The sequence below is a fragment of the Petaurus breviceps genome, unplaced genomic scaffold (assembly GCF_028583685.1).
Source record: "Petaurus breviceps papuanus isolate PSGF00001 unplaced genomic scaffold, PetGlider_PUasm1.0 90602, whole genome shotgun sequence".
NCBI classification, from domain to species: Eukaryota; Metazoa; Chordata; class Mammalia; order Diprotodontia; family Petauridae; genus Petaurus; species Petaurus breviceps.
In genome coordinates this window covers 5,527,936-5,536,016 of record NW_027187283.1, presented here as the reverse complement: position 1 = coordinate 5,536,016, position 8,081 = coordinate 5,527,936, and the positions used below count along the sequence as shown (strand labels likewise).

Genomic DNA, 8,081 nt, shown 5'->3' with positions numbered 1-8,081 from the left:
CCATCCTTCTTATTATTTTCTTGAAAAAGGGCTATTCCCCAAGACTCTGTCTTTAATCTTGTTCTCTCTGCCTCTTATATTCTCTATATTGGCAGTCTGTCATTGCCAAAATTTCAACTGCACTTCTGGAGAGAAGAAATCTTTAATCATTGTCTGCAATCCTAGCATCTCTATTAAGCTTTAGACTTGTATCTTTAATTGCTTCTAGGACATTTGGTCCTCTTTAACAGACTACAAAATGGTGTATTTTCCCCCACTTAATTGGCAGTATGAACCAGTCATTTCCATAATAAAAAATAGTGTAAGAATACAAGTCTTTCCTCAATTGATAGTGAAAAGACATGAATAGACAGTTTTCAAGTGAAGAATTTAAAGGTATCTATAGTCATAAGACAAAATGTTATAAATCACTATTGATTAGAGAAATGCAAATTAAAATATCTCTGAAGTACCACATCAAGACTTTCAGATTGGCTAAAATGACAAAAATGTATAGAAGATGTGGGAAAATTGGCACACTAATGCATTATTGGTGGAGTTATGAACTGATCCAACCATTATGAAGAGCAATTTAGGACTATGTCCAAAGGACAATAAAAATGTGCCTCACCTTTGACCCAGCAATAGTACCAAGGTCTATATCCCAAAGAGAGCATAAACATAGAAAAAGGACCCACATGTATAAAATATTTATAGGAGCACTTTTTGTGGAGGCCAACAATTGGATATTGAGGGAATACTATTATTCCATAAGAAATGAAGAGCAAATGGACTTCAGAAAAACCAGGAAATACTTTCATGAACTGATACTGAGTGAATTGAGCAGAGCCAGGAGAACACTGTATACTGTAACAACTACATTGAGGAAAGACCAACTTTGCTTGAATTAGCTCTTCTGAGCAATGCAATGATATAAGACATTTTCCCCTGTTAACTAAAGATAACTAATTTCTTCTTCTGAAAAATACCTATTCATATCCCTATTTTATTTATCTATAGATAAATGATTGTATCCTCATTAATTTGCCTCAGTTCTCTATATATTTGATAAATGAGGCCTTTGTCCGACAAATTTGCTCCAAAATTTCCCAGTTGGATGATTTTTTTTCCTTTTTTTGGAGGGGGGAAGGTTGGGCAATTGGGGTTCAGTGACTTGCCCATGGTCACATGGCTAATAAGTGTTAAATATCTAAGGCTGGATTTGAACTCAGATTCCTCCTGACTCCAGGTGCTCTATTCACGGAGCCACCTAGCCACCCCAATGATTTCCTTTTACTTTTTTTTTTGTTTTTCTCCAGATAAACGCTTTATTTCTAATTTTATTTTTACAATAAATACACATTTATTTCCTCTTTCTCCCATTGGAAGATAAAACAAAATCCCTGCAATAAATGTATAGTCAAGGAAAACACATCCCTCCTCCACTGGTCAAGTCCACATTTCTCATTATGTATCTTGAGTCTTGACTTCTCTGTCAGGAGATGGATAGCATACTTTGTCACTTGTACTTTGGAATTGTAATTGGTCATTAGGTTCCTAGAATTCTGAAGTGTTTCAAAGTTTTTTTTTCTTTATGATGTTGCCTTTGTATAAAATTACACTCACTTTTCTCTTCATCAGTTCATATGAGTTTTCTCAAGTTTTTATGGAGCAATATTTTCCATAATGTCTTGTGACAAAAAATTACAATAATTTATATACTACAAATTTGCATATTGTCAATTGATAGACACCATCTTAATTTCAGTTCTTTACTTTTCTATTGTTCTTGTTAATACTCCCTTCAAGATCCATCCTCCAAAATTAAGTTTGCTTTTGTCTATTATGCCTTCCCCATAATATCCTTTCTATTAAATTTCCTTTCCCCATATCTGCTTTTTCCCATTGAGTTTCATGTATTTCTACACCAAGGTCATTTTATCTGAGAGTATATGCATGTGTTCCACCTTTCTATCTTATTGAGATAAGGAGGTTGATTTGATACACCCCCACTTTATATATCATTGAAATCATTGTGAATATTGTTCTCATAATTCTGTTTATTTTGCTCTATATAAGTTCATACAAAATTCATTAGATCAGTCAAGCAAGATGTAGGAGGAAAACTGGAATCTAGTATTTGATAAACTGAAGATTATACATTAACAAAAGAACCTCTCCCCCCCCCCCTTTTCTTTACAATCACAGCAGAGAACATTGGAAAGCAATTTAGTCTCACCTTATACCTTAAATCACCTGAACTGATCAGACTACAAAAGATATAGCATAAAAACTCAGAAGAGAAAAAGGTTAGTTACTATTCTGACTTGAGGAAGTATTCTTAAGCAAACAAGGGATAAAAATGATTTTTTTAGTAATAATTTTAACTGCATAAGATTTAACAGGTCTGCATACATATAACCAGTGAAGACATGAGGAAGAAAGACTATAGAGTGGAGAAAATATTTGTAACCAATATCACCAATAAAATACTGACAACTAAGAGAAATGACACCAAGACATAACACCAAGAGCCATTGCCCAAAAGATGAGTTATCAAAGGAAAGAAACAGTTTGCAAAAGAATTTCAAACTACAAATAACAGCATGCAAATATTCTTCAAATAGCAAGAGAAATGAATATCAAAATAGATCTGAGATTTTATCTCAAACTTTGAAAATAGCCAAAAATGACCCCCCAAAAGTAAATCATCAATATTGCAAATGCTGCTTTAGTTGTATCTGCCTCTCCATAATCCCATGTTGGGATTTTCTTGGCAAAGATATTGGATTGTTTTGTTATTTTCTTCTACAGCTCATTTTACAGACGAGGAACTGAGGCAAATAGGGTTAAAGTGACTTGCTCAGAGTCACACAGCTAGAAAGTGTCTGAGACCAAATTTGACCTTATGAAGATGAGTCTTCCTAATTCTGAACCCAGTGCTCTATCCATTACACCACCTAGCTGCCCCTCACTATTGGAGTGGCTGAATGAAAATGGACACACAAATACAATTTTTATGGAAAAGTAAATGATCCAACCATTTTAAAAATTAATTTGAAATTTCCCAAGTGAAGCATACAAACTTGTCTGTAGCCTTTGGTCCAATGACTCTACTACCAGGCTCATCCCTCACAGAAGTCAATAATGGGGGTAGCAGGGTAGAGAAAGTCTGACATATACCAACTTATTCAAAGCAGAAATTTTTTTTGTGGCAAACAATTTTGAACAAAAAGGGAGCTAATTAATTGGGGAAAGGCTAAAGAAACCATATTATATGAATGTCAGAATTGTTTTAGATAGTAAGAATTAATAACCAAGGTATTTAGAGAAAAGATCATTGAATATTTTTGTGACTGTATCTTCAAGGTGAATTTTCTGATATATAATCACATCTATGTTCCATAGTAAAAGGTATATACACATGAATTAGATTCATGAGATTTCACAGCATAATGACTTTTCTGATGTACAGCAAGGTTGGAAATCTAGCTAAAGGCCTTTCCACATTCGTCAAATTTATATGGCTTCTCTCCAGTGTGAATTCTCTGATAGATGGCAAGGTTAGATCTTGTTCTGAAATCTTTTCCACAGAGATGACATTCATAAAATCTCTCTCCAATATGAATTCTCTTATGACAGATAAGGGATGAGTGTCCTCTGAAAACCTTGCCACATTCCTGACACTCATGAGGTTTCTCTCCTGTATGAATTTTCTGATGTTTAATGAGAGCTGAGCTCTGGGTAAAGGTCTGATAGGGCTTCTCTCCAGTATATCATTCAGATGTCTAAGAAGGTCATTACTGAAGCTAAATGTCTTCTCACACTCATTACATTTATAAGGCATTTCATCACTATTCATTCTCTGATGTACAGCAAGGAAAGAGCTTGTTCTGATAACTTATCCACATTGATGGCATTTATAAGGTTTATCTCCAGTATGACTTCTCTGATGGCATATAAGAGATGATTGTTCACTAAAGCTTTACCCCATTCATGACACCCATGAGATTTCTTTCCAGTGTGAATTCTCTGGTGTATGGAAAGGTGAGACTTCTGATTGTAGGTGTTCCCACATTCATTACATTGATGGGACTTCTCTCCAGTATGATTTTTCTGATGTCTAAGAAGAGCTCTACTGTGGCTAAAGGTCTTCACTCATTCGTTGCCTTTATAAGGCATTTCTTCACTATGAATTCTCTGATGCACAATAATAGTGGACCTTGTTATGAAAGGCTTTCCACAATGATTGCATTTGTGAGGTTTGTCTCCAGTGTGAATTCTGTTATGTACAAGAAGGTGTGACCTCTGATTGAAGTCTTTACCACAATCATGACATTGATAGGGCTTTTCTCCAATATGAATGTTATGACTGTAAATAAGGTTTGTGTTTTGGCCAAAGGGTTCCCCACATTCATTATATTTATTGGGCATTTCTCTAGTAGGAATTTTCTGTTGTCTTGTATGTCCTGGTATCAAACTGAAGGCTATCTCTGATACATTACACTAAAGAGCTTTGACTCCAGTATGTTTCCCATGTCACTGAATAATCCCTAACTGGTTATTAAAGTGTTATTCAAATTCGTTATACTTATAATATCCTGTCACTGCGGTGATTTTCTTGCACTGAATTAGATTTGAATATGGCTTGAAGCCATTTTCAAATGTCTCACATTCACTGTGACTCTTTTGTTTGAGAACTTTCTGCCATATAAAACTAGTTTTCTCTTGATGCTTGAATATTTGACCAAAATTATTTCATTTATTGTCTGTCACTTCACTGGACTTTGCCTGAAGACAATCTTTAATAGTCTAGGAAGACACTCCCATTACCTTGTTTGTTCTTTATCTTGATGCCACTCCTCCCAATTTCTTTCAAACTGAAATCACAGGAAATTTTGAGGTATAGAGTAGACTCTTTGGTTTCTGGCCTAGTCTCACCATCTTTTTATGTCTTTTTTGAGCCTTGGAATTGGAGATCAAATTTTCCATTGAGCTCTGGATTTTTCAATCAGGAAAGACTGGAAATCCCTTATTTCGTTAAATGATCATCTCCTTGCCTGAAAGATTATGCTTAGTTTTGACAGGTAGTTGATCCTTGGTTGCAGTCCTAGCTCTTTTGCCTTACCAAATATCAAATTACAGTCCCTCTGATCTTTTAATGTAGAAGCTGCTAAGTCCTTTGTAATCCTTACTGTAGTTCCATGATATTTGAATTGTTTCTTTTTTGCTGCTTGCAGTATTTTCTCCTTAATCTTATAATTCTAGAATTTGGCTACTATATTTCTTGGAGTTTTCAATCTGGGATTTCTTTCAGGAGGAGTAAGGTGAATTCTTTTGATAACTATTTTACCTTCTGATTTGAGGACTTCAGGACAGTTTTCTTTGCAATCTTTTGGAGGATGTTGTCCAGACTGCTTTTTTCATCATGGCTTTCTGGTAGACCAATATTTCTTAGGTTATCTCTCCTGGATCTGCTCTCCAGGTCAGTTCTTTTTCCACTGAGATATTTTACACTTTCTTCTAATTTTTCAATCTTCATGTTTTACTTGATTGACTCTTGGTTCATCGTAGAGTTCTTAGCTTTGATTTGACTGATTCTAATTTTTAGTGAATTATTTTCTTTGGTTAGTTTTGAAGGCCTTTTTTTAGGGAGGTATTTTGTCCAGTTAGATTTTGAAACTCTAGTCCCAGTTCACAAATTTTACTTTTTAAGATGTGTTTTCTTCAGTAGGCTTTTTTTTTCCCCAATTTGGTCACTGTAGATTAAAATTTTTCTTCTACCTCTCCAATTTGGCTTTTAAAATCTTTCTTGAGTTCCTCCAAGAATGTTTTTGGATTTCAGACCAGTTCATATTTCCTTCTGTGGTCTCAGGTATGAGTATAGAGTCCATGCTGTCCTCTGTATTTGGTTGTTCTTGCTCACTATAATAAGCTTGGATCGAATTTCTTGCCTTTCCCTTCTCCTTCTCAGCTTCCTTCTTTCCCATTGTGATTTCCTATTTGCCAATTTCTCAGGCTGGGAGCTAATGCCTGGTTGTTGACTTTGTGTGCTGTAACCTCTGAGTGTCTAGACTGAATCCAAGACCAGGATTCTCAGTGTTTCAGCTGAGTTACCCTGAGGCTCACAGAGTAACCTGTGGGGGTGGGGTAGTCTGGCTGCTTCAGATTTCTGCCTCTATGCCCCTGGGCTACAGCTCAGAATGGCTCAGCAACTGGTGGCTTGCAGCACTGGTGTCTGCAGATTCCCCTGGTGGTGCTAAGGTCCACCTGGTCTTGTGTCAGTAGCACTGGTTCCACTGTCCTGGGCTTTGGGAGCTCTTGCTGGTCAGCTGAGGTGGAGCTTGTTGGGACTCTTCCTGCCCTTCACTTCAGACTCCTAACTGCTTCAGTTACACCCTTTCACAGTGATTCCTAAGCCTGAGGCTATTTCCAATTTTTCAGGATTTTACTCTGGGTGGGACATTTATCTCTGGGTTTTCTGGGTCAGGGAGGGGGAATTGGGGCAGCTAGAGTTTACTTTACCATTTTGACTTCTGGAAAATCAGGTAGGTGATTTTTAAACTTCCAGGCTGTAGGCTGATAGTCCCAGGTTAAGCTGCTGTCTCTGCTGCAGGCCCTGGACTTTCTCTTACCCAACTCCAATAGATCCTCCATCCTGTGGTGAGATGCTGGTGAGACAGCTGAGAATTGTCCTTGGGTTGGATGAGTCTGCTTGCTGGGCCTCCTTGTCACTCTGTTGTAGTCTACTCTATAGCCCACGTGGTACTCTCCCTGCCCAGATCCACATGTGCATTTTCCTGGGCTGGATGCTGCCATTCTCTATCCTCTCCATGACAGTGGATTCTGTCACTCTAAAATCTGTTCAAATTCACTTTTTAAAGTTTAGTGACAGGACTCAAGGAAGAGCTTAGAAAATTTACTGCTTCCATTGCACTATCTTGGCTCCACTTCCTAATTTCCTTTTAATTTTGACTGCATTGTTTTTGTTTGTACAGAAAAATTTTAATTTAATATAATCAACATTCCTTATTTTATATCTTGCAATGCTCTCTCTCTCTCTCTCTCTCTCTTTCTCTCTCTCTCTCTCTCTCTCTCTCTCTCTCTCTCTCTCGCTCTCTCTCTCGCTCTCTCTCTGTCTCTGTCTCTGTCTCTGTCTCTCTCTCTGTCTCTCTCTCTGTGTCTCTCTCTCTGTCTCTCTCTCCCTCATTTGGTGATAAATTCCACCCTTATCCATTGATCTGGCAGGTATTTTTTCCCTATATTTGCTTAAGATATTAGCATTTATCTTTAAATCACATACCCTTTTTGAGTTTATTTTGGTATAATGTGTGAGATATTGGTTTATACCTAGTTTCTGCCAAACTGCTTTTGAGTTTTCCCAGCAATTTTTTCAACTTTAGGACAAGAGAATTCTTGTCTGAAAAAGTTTGGATCTTTGGGATTATAAAGCACTAGATTAATATGGTTATTCACTATTTTTATCATGTACTAATCTATTCTACTGATCTACCACTGTATTTCTTAACCATTACTAGACTCTTTGCATGTTTGTTTTGCCAGGCAATCAAGTTTCTTAAGTGTCTTACTCAGCTAAAAACGGTCAAATGTCTGAGGTTGGATTTGAAATAAGGTCCTCCTGACTACCAGACTGGTATTCTATCCTCTTTACCACCTAACTTCTCCTTAAGACCAGATTATGTTGATTATTATTGCTTTGTAATACCTTTTGAAATATAGTATTACTAAGCTACTTTCCTTCATATTTTTTTCATTGATTCCCTTGATATTATTTACCTTTTGTTCTTCCACTTGAATTTTGTCATTTTTTTCTAGCTTTATATAAAAAATTGGGGAGTTTGATTATTATGGTACTGAATGAGCAAATTAATTAAGTAGTATTGTCATTTTTATTATATTGACTCAGCCTACCCATGAGCAATTGATAATTCTTCAGTTGCTGGGTCTGTATTTTTCTGTATGAAATGAGTTTTATAATTGTGTTCACATAATTCTGAGGTTTGTCTCAGCATGTATACTCCCAACTATTTCCTCCTGGTATTTTTATTTAATTATAAAAAGCAATTATATATATATATATA

General features: G+C 36.2%; 1 pseudogene; it reads right to left on the bottom strand.

Moving 5' to 3' along the window:
* Positions 1 to 3,374: 3,374 nt before the first annotated feature.
* Positions 3,375 to 6,798, bottom strand: LOC138142749 (zinc finger protein ZFP2-like; annotated as a pseudogene).
* Positions 6,799 to 8,081: the final 1,283 nt, after the last annotated feature.